The sequence below is a fragment of the Acipenser ruthenus genome, chromosome 2 (genome assembly GCF_902713425.1).
Source record: "Acipenser ruthenus chromosome 2, fAciRut3.2 maternal haplotype, whole genome shotgun sequence".
In the NCBI taxonomy this organism is placed as follows: Eukaryota; Metazoa; Chordata; class Actinopteri; order Acipenseriformes; family Acipenseridae; genus Acipenser; species Acipenser ruthenus.
In genome coordinates, this window is record NC_081190.1 from 111,716,627 (window position 1) to 111,729,087 (window position 12,461).

The following is a 12,461-nucleotide window of genomic DNA, read 5'->3' on the forward strand; positions in this document are numbered from 1 at the left end:
TGTGAAGCAGACACGACACCTTGTGACTGAATTACGGTGCTTTTCCTTCTACTCTACTGTTCTGTGATGAGAAACTGGGAACAACAAATCGCTTTGAGATTCATCTTATCACATTCATGTGATTGTGGGTGTTCTAATAAAAGTGTTTCAGCTACAGTATCCTTGGCAACCCTTAGTTGCATTTCCAGCCAATGGAACACAAAGTACAAAAACAGTGGTTAAATCAGTCTTGACCATAAATATCCACACCTCCACCAGCCAAAGCAAGGAAAATGCCTAGAAACTCTTGGTATGAGAAAGTGTAGATATGAAACGACTTCTAATTGATGAAACGACGAGAAACAGAAATTATGTTAAATCAGCATACATCAGAGTATATTGTTGCATTTCCAAAACATTTAAACCTTAAAAACAAAAATCATTTTTAGAAGGCCTAACTCTGTACTGGTACTATAAATGAAACGCTTCTACTGTTTGGGGCATCTCACATACAAAAGTGAAATTTGATCCGTACCAATGTGCACTGTTTAGATTTGCAAAATATTCTCTTTAAATACTCAACACAGGCAACCTACTGTACAAAAGTCAATATTCTTACAAGCAACTACATGCAATGTCGGAGTGGTTTATTTCTGGCTTGGTATCTTTTACTGTATGTTTAAGTACTGTTTTTTATCTTTAAAGAATGAGAATTTGGTGGTGTTTATGTTGGGGTTAATTAACATTTTTAGAACCCCAAAATCTTCCATAGGGTGTTCAGGGTGGGGTTGTCTTGCGAATCACCCCATCGCGATGCACAGCATTCACTTAACCCGAACCCAATCGGAATAGCATTCGAAAACACATGCATCGAGCAGCAACGTCACAGTGTGCGTCAGTCTTCTAATTAAAGCGACAGTACCACATTAGCGGAGCAGTACACAGCACAACAGAATAAAATAACGCAGAGTAGCAACCTAAATATTCTACATTGGTTTAATTCTAACAAACAGTAACATTAATAATCAATTAAACAGGATCTATGGGTATAAATTGTACACCAGTATTCTATATAATTATATATATATATTTATATTTATATTTATTTTAGTAGTTTTACCTAAGATTTAAAATTGAGTGTTTAAAGTTGTGTGAAATCTTTTGATAATTTTATTAGTTTTTATTTCTCTTCATATATATTGTTTTCATTTTCATATAATAATAAATGCATAAATGATTTCCATTACATGAGAGTAGATGTTAAAACTTCATGCTGATTTGAACTTGGCTCTCGCCAAGATAAGCACCAACTAAGACGTAGCTTTACAGTAAACTAATGTTATCCACCTGCATCTCCATCCATTTGCGTTTCCTTCCCTCTGATGTAGATATCCTTCTGCCTGGTGTTGATGGCTGAAGAGTAATGCTGGCTCCAGGGATCCGCTTATTTTGCCTCCCCAGCACATCACTCCCCTCCGTCCCCCACTCAACTCAACCCAGCTTACTTACCCGTACATCAGCTTTTCTTTCCTTCTGGGAAAGAAAGGGTTGCTATGATTTATAAAATTTCCCAGTACATCCCATTAGGCCAGCAGTGTGGAGTAGTGGTAGGGCTCTGGACTCTTGACCAGAGGGTCGTGGGTTCAATCCCAGGTGGGGGACACTGCTGTTGTACCCTTGAGCAAGGTACTTTACATAGATTGCGCCAGTAAAAACCCAACTGTAAGTCACCCTGGATAAGGGCGTCTGCTAAGTTAATATTAATATTATTAATATTATTATTATTATTATTATTATTATTATTATTATTATTAATAATAATAATATCCTTCTGCCTGGTGTTGATGGCTGAAGTGTAATGCTGGCTCCAGGGATCAGCGTATTTTGCCTCCCCAGCGCATCACTCCCCTCCGTCCCCCACTCAACTCAACTTACTTACCCGTACATCACAGTTTCTTTCCTTTGCGCTTCTGATCCCCCAACCAGAATCTTCCTGTCTCAACCACAGCCAGTTGCTGCTCCTTTCTGCTGCTTCAGATAAGTTCTTCACTGTGCGACACAACTCTTGACCACTGAACCCGACATCTCTGAGAAACCGGGTTGTAGAGTGTGCCACAAATGCTCGACAACCCACCTCCACTGGGTAAACCCGGACTCTCCATCTGTTCCGCTTCAGCAGCAAGTTGAGCATACAAAAGTTTCTTCCTCTCATACGCCTCATCCACAGCATCCTCCCATAGCACTGTTAACTCTACCAGATGAACAAGGCGTGCTGATCCAGACCACAAGACAATGTCTGGTCGAAGGTTAGTGGTGGCAATCTCAGGTGGAAAAATAAACCGCAGACCAACATCTTTCCAGTCTCTAGCAGCTTCCAGTTGTCAATCAATGTTTTGATGGAACTGGTGCCATCGTATTGGTCATTTTACGCTTGTCTTCCAATGCGAAGGCCAAACATCACAGCACCTGGTGATGGCGCCAAGTAAACCGTCCTTGGCTAAGACCCACCTTATATCCTGTCAAAATGTGTCGTAATGTTGCAGGTAATGAACACAAAGGACATGAGGGATCCTCACCCACCCAGAGGGTTGATCTGATGAGGAAACTGATCCTGCTCTGTTCCACTGTCCATAGGTCTTGCCAGCCGATCTTGTGTTGTTCCACACTCTCCCATTTCATCCATTCTCCCTGCTTGGCCTGGGAAACGGCCTTTATACACCTCATCCTCTCCTCCTGCTTTTGCACCTCGTTGACTACCAGCTTCCTCTGTTGAGCTGGGGTTGCCTAGTGCCAGGTAGAAGGAGCTGAACTGAGACCAAGACCTTCTCTTCCATGCTGAACATGCCCCATAATATCACCGATTCGAAGGGCAGCCTTTGCATGTTCCACGGCTTTCTTTGCCGCCCACTTTCTTCCAGTTTTCAACACAGATGCTGCCTCCCTTACGCATTTGTTGCGTGACTCTAATAATGTAATTTCCAGTCAGACCTTGGCGCCCTTAAACTCCTTGGTTAGAGCAGAGACTGGTAGCTGCAGTATTCCTTTACCATAAAGTCCCACCCTGCTGAGGCAGCGTGGAACTCCCAACCATTTCCTAACGTATGAACTGATTAAAGCTTCCAGCTTCAACTGTTGTCAAAGAAATCTCATTTACAGTCAGTGGCCACAGCAGCCTTGGCAGTAGACCAAACTGAAAGCACCAGAGTTTCAGTTTCCCCGCTTTTTGTACTGAAGTGTTAATGAAACAGTTCTTTAATAGGCAAGTTGACAATCTCTGAACAATAATGCTGAAGAAAATCTTGCCTTCTACGTTTAATAGGGAAATAGGGCGAAACTGACTGATGCTTGCAGAAATCTTTTTCTTTTGGTATAAAGACTCCACCTGCCTGGCGCCATGCTCTTGGTACAACCTGTTTTTCCCCATGTCACTTTCATCAATTTCCACAGGATTCGTAGAACTCCAGAAGCACTCTTGCACACTCTGTACGGAACTCCATTAGGCCCTAGAGATGATGAAGCCCTTGCTTTTTCACAGCTTGCTCTACTTCTTTCCACTTAGGTGCACAGTCCTCCATTTGGTATTCTGTTGGATTGATAGGTGGGATGTCTGAAGGAATGGACATAGGCTCCTACCTTTTTGAATCTGTATGTGTTTCCTCCAAATATCTCTCCAACTCAAACTTAGATGATTTCAGTGTGCCATTTTTTCTCACTGGTGAATACCTTCTTTACAAATTTGAATGGATCTTTATAAAAGTTAGTTCTCGCACGCTCCTTTTTTTTGTAGCATTTCCGTAGGCACTCAGCTCTGCACAATGTTGCAAGCTTATCTTTTATGACCCTTTGTAACAGATTGAGTCCCTCCTTTTGACTTTGTTCTGCTCTTCTCCATTGCTTCCTCAGCTGCCTCCTTTCTCTAACTAAGCGTTCTCCTGCTGCCATCTAGACTTTCCAGGAATAGTTTGTACTTTTTCCTTCCTTTTTTCAACTCCAAACCTCTCGCTTCCATGTGCGTAGATGATGTCCCCAAATTTATCCAGCTTCTTTTCAACTGTTCCACTTAACCTTTCCAACACAAATCACAGATCCGTGTTTACTGTGTCCCACACAGGTTTCTCACAAGCTCTTGGCCATTTAACTCCAGGCTTGTGCCCGTTGAGGTTCTTTTCTCTCTTACACTGGTCCGTCCCACCGGGTTCGCAAGGATCATAAGGTTCATCACTAGTTGTATCCATGCAAGTCCTCCTCACGTCTATGACAGGAGTGCTGATATTCTGCGCACTGTGGTTTGCTTCCTGCCGCTGACTTATTATGTTGCTGCATGGATGGGGTTAAAATTCCCCATCCATGCTAAACTCATGTAGAATGTGACTGTCTCCAGATTAATTAATTTATTGCTAATTTGGAGACGGTCACATGTATAAAAACCCACAGCTGTGGCTGAGCAAGGTTGAAGTGTTCAGGAGGATTGGAGAACGGGAGTAGAGAGAGGAGGTAAAAGAAGAAAACTAAAGAAACAATTGCTATGCGTGCTGGTTCAACAGCAGCAGGATACTTGTTTGTTTGTCTATTTGTTTATTTGTTTTGGCCAACGTGCCTTTTTGTTTTATAAAGTGTTTCTGTTTTGTTAAATCTTTTTATTTATAATTAAAACGCGAAAGCAGTGCATTCATACCCCAGAGCTGTCCATGTCTTCTTCCGGGTCTGTGACGTCACACCACCGAGCCAGCCTGCCACAGTATCCAATGCAAAGTTTCCAAGGCAATGTAATACGTTAAGTTTGTTTTCTACTTGTCAGTATTCTTGCAGCAGCAGCAGCAGCAGCATTCTGAACCAGTTGCACTACTCAGATTATTTTATTAATGTTATTATTTGTTAGAATGAATCACATGTAGAATATTTAGGTTGCCACTTTGTGTCATTTTGTTCTGTTGTGCTGTGTACTGAGCTGCTAAATGTGGAACTGTCGCTTTAATTAGAAGACTGACTGCTTGTCATTTTCGAATGATCTTCTTCCGATTGGATTCAGGTTAAGTTAATTCATTTCATGATTTCAGGGTTCTAAACATTTTAATTGACCCCAACCTGATGGGGTCAGCCCGATCTAGATTATCTAGGGACATATTTCGGGTTGGGGTCCTAACATTTCGCATATCGTCTAACATTTTTCACTTGTCCATTTTCCGGCATTCATACCACAATTAACCTGAAAACCTGAAAATGAACTTGTCCGTGACAAGCTGAAATATAATTTGTCCAGCTAAGCAAGTAATTGGTTCTTATTTCCCCCTGCATGTGTAAAGGCCAAGATAATTGAATGATCTAACAGTACAATATTTTGCTCAGGAGTTAATTTCAGACTACTGAACTGAAAAAGAAACCTTAAGAACCATTCAGTACATTGATCCCTTTGGGAATTTTGATTTAGAAAAATAAACTTGTTTATTTCACCCACTGATGCAGGTCGACTTCAGGGATTTGTGAACCACCCAGAACAACATCTGAATTCACACAAAGCCAACCGAACCAAGAGATAGCCTCAGTTTGATTATAAATATTTTAACTTAAAATGTCATTTGACAGTTTAGATTGCATACCAGAAACTTGGGTAATAACAATGGCAATAAACTAGGACCAGTGGTGTCTATAATCTGTTTATTTATTAGGAATGTTTCAGGTGTTTCAGGTATTAGCATTGATAAAAAAGGGAATATTCTGTGTGCTAAACCACCTTAAATATAGATAGAAATTGAAGCAACATGTCTGAATAAAGTTTTGTGTCACTGTAATTCTGACAAATACCTAGAGTAACATAAGTTAAGTTTTCTACGGAATAAATTTGCAATTGCGATTTTCAAAATTCTAGTGGTGTATTATTATTATTAGTTTATTTAGCAGACGCCTTTATCCAAGGCGACTTACAGAGACTAGGGTGTGTGAACTATGCATCAGCTGCAGAGTCACTTCCAACTACGTCTCACCCGAAAGACGGAGCACAAGGAGGTCAAGTGACTTGCTCAGGGTCACACAATGAGTCAGTGGCTGAGGTGGGATTTGAACCGGGTACCTCCTGGTTACAAGCCCTTTTCTTTAACCACTGGACCACACAGTCTCCTAGATATCCACCAGTGATTTGCCCCTTTTTGAAAAGAAGTGCCGACCCATGGTGATATGCTGTAATATCAAAACCCTATGTGACCTTGTGGCGGAGTGTCCCGCCCCTATGTTTATTATTTATTTATATTGTTATATGTTATATGTTTATATGACGGCGAAAGCCAATTATTTGTTGTTGTTATTTTGCGTTTTATAAAATTATAAAACCTTGTGAGTATGCGTGACTGATCAGCTACTGATTATTTAACTAGCTGACAGTCACGCATCCATACTAAACTCGTGCAGACTGTGGCCGAGGGGTAATAAGATAATTAACAGCTAGTTAACCCCTCGGCCAGAATATAAAAGCCTCCAGCTGTCCGCGCTCAGGGGGAGAGCGTCAGAGGCGAGACGTGCTTTGTCGAGTGAAAAACAATTGCTATATTTAAATATACTTGTTTCGTTATTGTTTGTTTAGTGTTTTGGTGTTTGTTTTGTTTAAACCTTTTGTTTCTCTAATAAAATAGCTGTGCGCCGTAGCGCTCAGTTTCACCACCGCCCTTATCTGTTTTGGTTTCTGTTTCTGGTCCATGATGTCACCACTGCAAGCCACTTGATCACAGACCTGTTTGACCAATCAGGATAGAATATTTAAAATACCCATTTTATAACACGCAGTAGCCAAAATCAAGACGCATTCATTTCTGAACCCATTTTATAAATTCGATGAGAAAAAAACCCCAAAAAAACACACAACAGGCGGGACCGAAGACACACAAATGAAAATGATTATCAAGTGTAAGTGCCTAATTAGCATGTTGGTAAGTAACGATGATAAATGGCGTTTTATAATCGAATTATGGTACTCCAGGGTGCTGTGATATGCTGAAATATCATAACGGTGTGTGGAGTTAGAGGCACTCTGCCTATCGCATCATGCTGATATTTCAACATATCACAGCACCCTGTCGTACCATGATTCTTAAGAAACCCAGCTCTGTACCACGCGCCTGTCTTCTAAGTTTTTGTTCTGCTACTTCAATTTAATTTCCACTAGATACTACTTTCCATCGCTTGAAAAAAAAAAACAAAACCCAACTAAAAGAACACCAAACACATTTGTTTTCTTTGCCCAAGATACAAAATGCTATGCGTGTAAAACCAAATCAATTTCAGAAAGGATTTTTGAATACACACACACACATCTAATTGTATGATGTAGCACACAATAACAGCTGGCATCTTTTAAATCTGCAAGCATTTTTTACAGCACTTTAATTTGAAATTGTTCATTCCTTTAATCCTTGCTTTATCTCTATCCACTACGGGATTATCAAATCAATAGAACTCAATACAACTCAAAGAGCAAGTCTAGACTGCAAGAGCAATGGGGCACAGATTAGACCTCAGGTAATGAGGACATGAATTGGATCACTCCAATCATCTTCTTTTTATTGGATTTTAACAAAGCAAAATCTTCATTAAATATAATTTGGGAGCTTGCCATCAACGTGCTTGTCTCTTAAATTTGTTGTAAACAAAGTTTACCTCTCATTAGCAGAAAAATGAAGTGAAAAGAATGTCAGAAAAACTAAAAGATCAACATCAAAACAACAGGGGACTTGCAAGAACATTGCTATGCTTGTGTGGTATTGTAAGAAAATGTATTTGAAGCCTTGATTAATTGTTGTCTGTAAATGTTTATACTGCCATTTTTAATGATTAAGACAACAGCAGTGGTTCGATCTGAAGCTGATAATTAAAACGGGGAAGTCGGTAGTTGATAGAGCTAAATGAACAACCATAAAACCTCAAATTTATCAGGTTGTGTCTGGATTATTGGCAAGACAAATCAGTTACAGTGGTTTTAAATGGAGCAATATAGTGTGCAGTATCAGATGATTACTTTTACAGGAGGGCACACTAGTGGTATAGGACAAAAAGAAAATGGAGCTGAATATTCTTGTACTATGAATATGGAATTTTACTGAGATAACATATTAACTATTTTCCATACTATAACACCAGTATCATGATTTAAATGGTGCTTTAACTAGCTTTAGATATTGTGATTGTCTAAATGGTAGGAAGGTGTACAGTATCAGACATTTTTTACAACATTATGTGCACAAAATAATATTTCTCCTTTATTACAGGGCTTTATGGTTTATTCTATAAAAGGAAGCTACTAGCTATTGAAACCACAAATGCTAATTTAACAGAAATACATAAAAAATGATGTCAGCTTTTCATGTTTTCTTAAGCCTGAGCCTTCATTACTATAATGTGTCATTCTAATGTGTTTTTTCAGCCAGGGCAATATATCAGTGGTAAAACATAGATTTGCATTTTAATAAACAAGAGACTGCATTGTACCAGCTGAATCAAATATCCATTTCACTTGGTATTCAACACTGAGGACTCAAATACAGTAGCTCACATTTCCTATATGTATCTTTCATACATGGACTGGATAAAACATTATAATCACCTACAATATTTAGCACACTCTTTTGGAGTAAGAACCAGCTGCTCAGGTGAAACCAATGCAATCAGAGTTGAGTAGTCTAGGAAATGGTCCACTCCGTGGAGAACAACTGATGGTGGGTGATTTCCCCTTCTCTCTTTCTGGACCTATCCTAGGCTAACGTGGCAAAAATCGATCTTACACTGTCCAAATGTAAAAAATTGTCCAGGAGTTGCTATCCTAACCTGTGTCTTATGGCAATTCAAATTCTTATTTTCTATTGTGTCACCAATCAGACTGCAAGGGGGTTGACAGAATTTAAAGAATTCCCGTAAAAACCTAAATGTTTGTAGTTGGGGAGGAAGACTGGAGAAGCATTTTACATTTGTTGTTGAAGCAGTTCAATAAACAGTAGACAGTGCCCTATAGATCCATCTAAACAGAAACGGTTAACACCAGCACTATGGATAACGGGGAAGAGTATATTGTATATATATGCACTGTACCTGTATCGTTTTCCTGGAGGACATATCCATGTATATCATCTGTCTTGATAGGGATTTGCAAAGCTGTAAAATAAAAGAATAAACAATTCAAAATGTTGCATGTTAAAAAATATGACATATAAACCACGTTTCCATGCTGCCAACTGCTGTTTAACTCAGGATATACAGTAAAGTAGAAATTATTTTTTAAAAGAGTAAAGTAAAAAATATTTTTTAGTAGATGGAACAAGGCAAAGATGTTGACATAGCCCTGTCATCACTATCCTTGCATTTATACTGCAGCCTGCTGTATTTGGTGGTAGATGGTACAACATATACTGGATTACAATAATATAATTATTTTAATTGGATTCTGCATTGCCCAAATTCCTTCTGTCATGCTTTTACAATGTCTAGGATCCGAGAAGCAACGTTTATGTATAGGGCTCTGTTGTCATTTAGCAATGCACTGCATCAGTTCAGTGGAGCCTGAATTACAGTAACTGGTCCCCAAGCTCCTACAACAGCCCTGTAGCACTACTGTTAGTTTTTCCCTGTAGGGCAATGAAAAGGTCATTCCCATACATTAATGAAAGTGAATTGTTAATGCAACAATTTTTTTTTTTTTAATTAAGCACTGTATTGTAGCTGCAATACAATACCGTGTGGCACATCAAAGTCTGTATGTTTATCTCTGGCTTCAGCCAACTTCCTGCTCAGTATATACTGTAAAGTCGTTTACACATCAGCTCAATTGACTATCAATATAAACGTCCTTTGCTCATACGTTCTAAAGCATTGCTTTATAGATTTTTCATTCATCCGTATCAGTATCCTGTGCAATCCATACCGAAGGGCTGGCAGTCAGAGAGCTACAGCCTACAAAAACGATAGGTGCTTCCACATACTGTACAATGCAAATGCAACCTACAGAAGCTCATTAGAATAATGATGGCACAGCACAATGGATAAAAAAGACTGCAACAGTGCTTGTGTTTATTTAATGGAGGTTGCTTAACAGTAAGGCAAAGGCATTTTTGTAAGGCAGAGATCTTTTAGGGACCTCATTATGTCCAAATGCACCGCAGGGAAGCAAAAACCATTAAGGAAGATCTATCATCTTGAATTCTGGGTTTAAGTTTCACACATTACAGTGTGTCATAAATAATGTTGTGCTTAAAAAGTGTGCTAGGGCTACCAGAGGGATTATAACACAAAAAAAGATTCCAAAATAGACAAAAAAGCACAGGGTCAGCATTTCCCTGTTCTAAAATATCTGTACTGTATTCCCTTAAAAAGTAAAAAGAGACTGTATACAAGTGGCCTTCAAATTATGTGATAACACTCTCAGTGAATTTGATAGTACTGTAGGGGCTGAAAATATTGTATGTTCACTTTTATTGCTTGATACAATTTGGCTATTAACACAGATATAGGTGTAAATCGTCTATCAGTTATATGTGGATTGAACTCACATCTGAGAACAGAAACAAGAAACATTTACTGATTTGTACAAACTTTCAGTCATTTGAAGCATTTTTACAGTACTGCAGCATACAACTACCATTACATTTTCAACTACAGTACATTGAAAATTAATTAAAAAAATATATCAGCTTGTCACACATGCCTAAACATTCCTCTTTATCTTATGGACTTTTAATAGAAAAAGAAAATGGATTATTTGAAACTGGCTGGTCTGCAGAATTAAAATGAGAGGTATATTCCCATTATTAGCAGAGCAGGGCATTAAAAACAACTGGCATTAAGAAGTGCTATTAAATTAAATTGAATTGCAAGCAGGAATTTTAGAACTGCAGCCTGTTGAAGCTACAGTAACTTGACAATAAATAATCCTCCCCAAGACTGGTACTGTAACAGCCAAAACTGTTAAACCATGACAATACTGTACCCGAAGAAATTGAAAATCTAAGCAGAAAAAAATAAAAACATGACTGCCTTTAAAGCCAAAGAAAACCCAGCATAATTAAACATTCAAAACCCCAAGTACATAGCCAAAGAAATAAAAATACTCTATCATCACTATCAGGAGTATGTACGAGTACTTAAATAAAATCTATTGAAATATTTGCAGCACATTTTTCATTTAATTAAGCAAAAGCAGCATATGCTTACTACAACCTGAAAATACTAATCATGAGCCCAGTTTTAAATGATTTACCCTTGCAACCCACCAGCCTGCAGCAATGGGAATCTGCTTTCCTTGTAGTACAAAAGGTCAACGTCCTACACGGGTACTGATGAACCACTAAAATGATGTTTATGAGCATGTAATCAACACATTACACAGACAACAACACAAATGCACAGAACGAATACGTATTGTGCCATACAATTAAATAATCAGTTTTCATGATATACTATACACAGTAACCTTAATTAGCATGAAAATCAAGCTGAGAAAAAAAAAAAAACTCCCTTTACAAACCAATGAAATTTAATTAGTTAAATCCAATTACATGTCTGACGAAGAAAAAACAAATCAGCACAACAGCTTAGCGCACCAGTTCATAATCCCTGCTGCTGAGCCCTGAGAAAGCTGCAAGTCTAAATCTCAGACGTCCCTGTCAGACTGAGATCATTGTTCTACCAAAAGATCAAGCCAGCTTCTGAATCTTTATCAAGCAGGGCAGGACAAGGCAAGGGGTCACTGTTCACCTGTGATGGGGGATGAGGTGGAGGGGAAAAAAAAATAAGAAAATTCAGTAACCAAGGAAGCTGTACTGTAAGGAAGTGCTAATCAGGACCAAGTTATCAAACACTGCCTCTGGTTTCCAATCTCATGCAACAACATCATGCAAAAGGACCATTACTAGACAAGAAGCAGAAGCATACAGTAATGGTGGCCACCATGTCTACTTCTACTATCTACTTTGTACTTAAATAATATAGCAAGAGAAACTGTACTTTCAAAATAAAGTGGCCTTGCTTTCTATGCTGTCAGGTGACAGAATGTGCCTGACAAAAATAAAAAATAAAAACTTATTGGAAAAACATGCACTCAAAACATCGCTCAGAACTTAGTATACACATATGGTAACTAAAATATACTGTACAACACTATTGTGACTAACAGAGACCTGGTTTAAACACAATACCCAGTGAGAAAACGTTCCCTGAAATAGAAATATTAACCATTACAAATGGGTGATGTCTCTTTAAGATCAATTGGGACCTGACAACTATACCAACACTGCTCATCAGAGCCTGTGAAACCCGCCCCCGAGCCCATAAGAAGCGGAGACAACAGACTCCATTTTTTTTTTTAAATATATGTAATTATGACTAAGCTGCAGCGACCTTGAATGTAATGGTTAATATTTCTATTTCAGGGAACCAAGGTTATGATAATAACCAAACGTTCACTTTCAAATCGGAAATGTTAACCACTACAAATGGGTCAGAATACCATC

At 38.6% G+C, this 12,461-nt stretch overlaps 1 protein-coding gene across 3 annotated transcripts in view; it reads right to left on the reverse strand.

Moving 5' to 3' along the window:
* The window catches only part of LOC117409262 (kelch-like protein 5), a 125,282-nt gene that overhangs the window by 56,743 nt on the left and 56,078 nt on the right, over positions 1-12,461 (reverse strand). For all 3 annotated transcript variants that reach the window (XM_059006467.1, XM_034015019.3, XM_059006468.1), the window contains exon 2: positions 9,049-9,111. The gene's annotated coding sequence lies outside the window, so the exon portion shown is untranslated. The remainder of the gene's footprint in view (positions 1-9,048; positions 9,112-12,461) is intronic.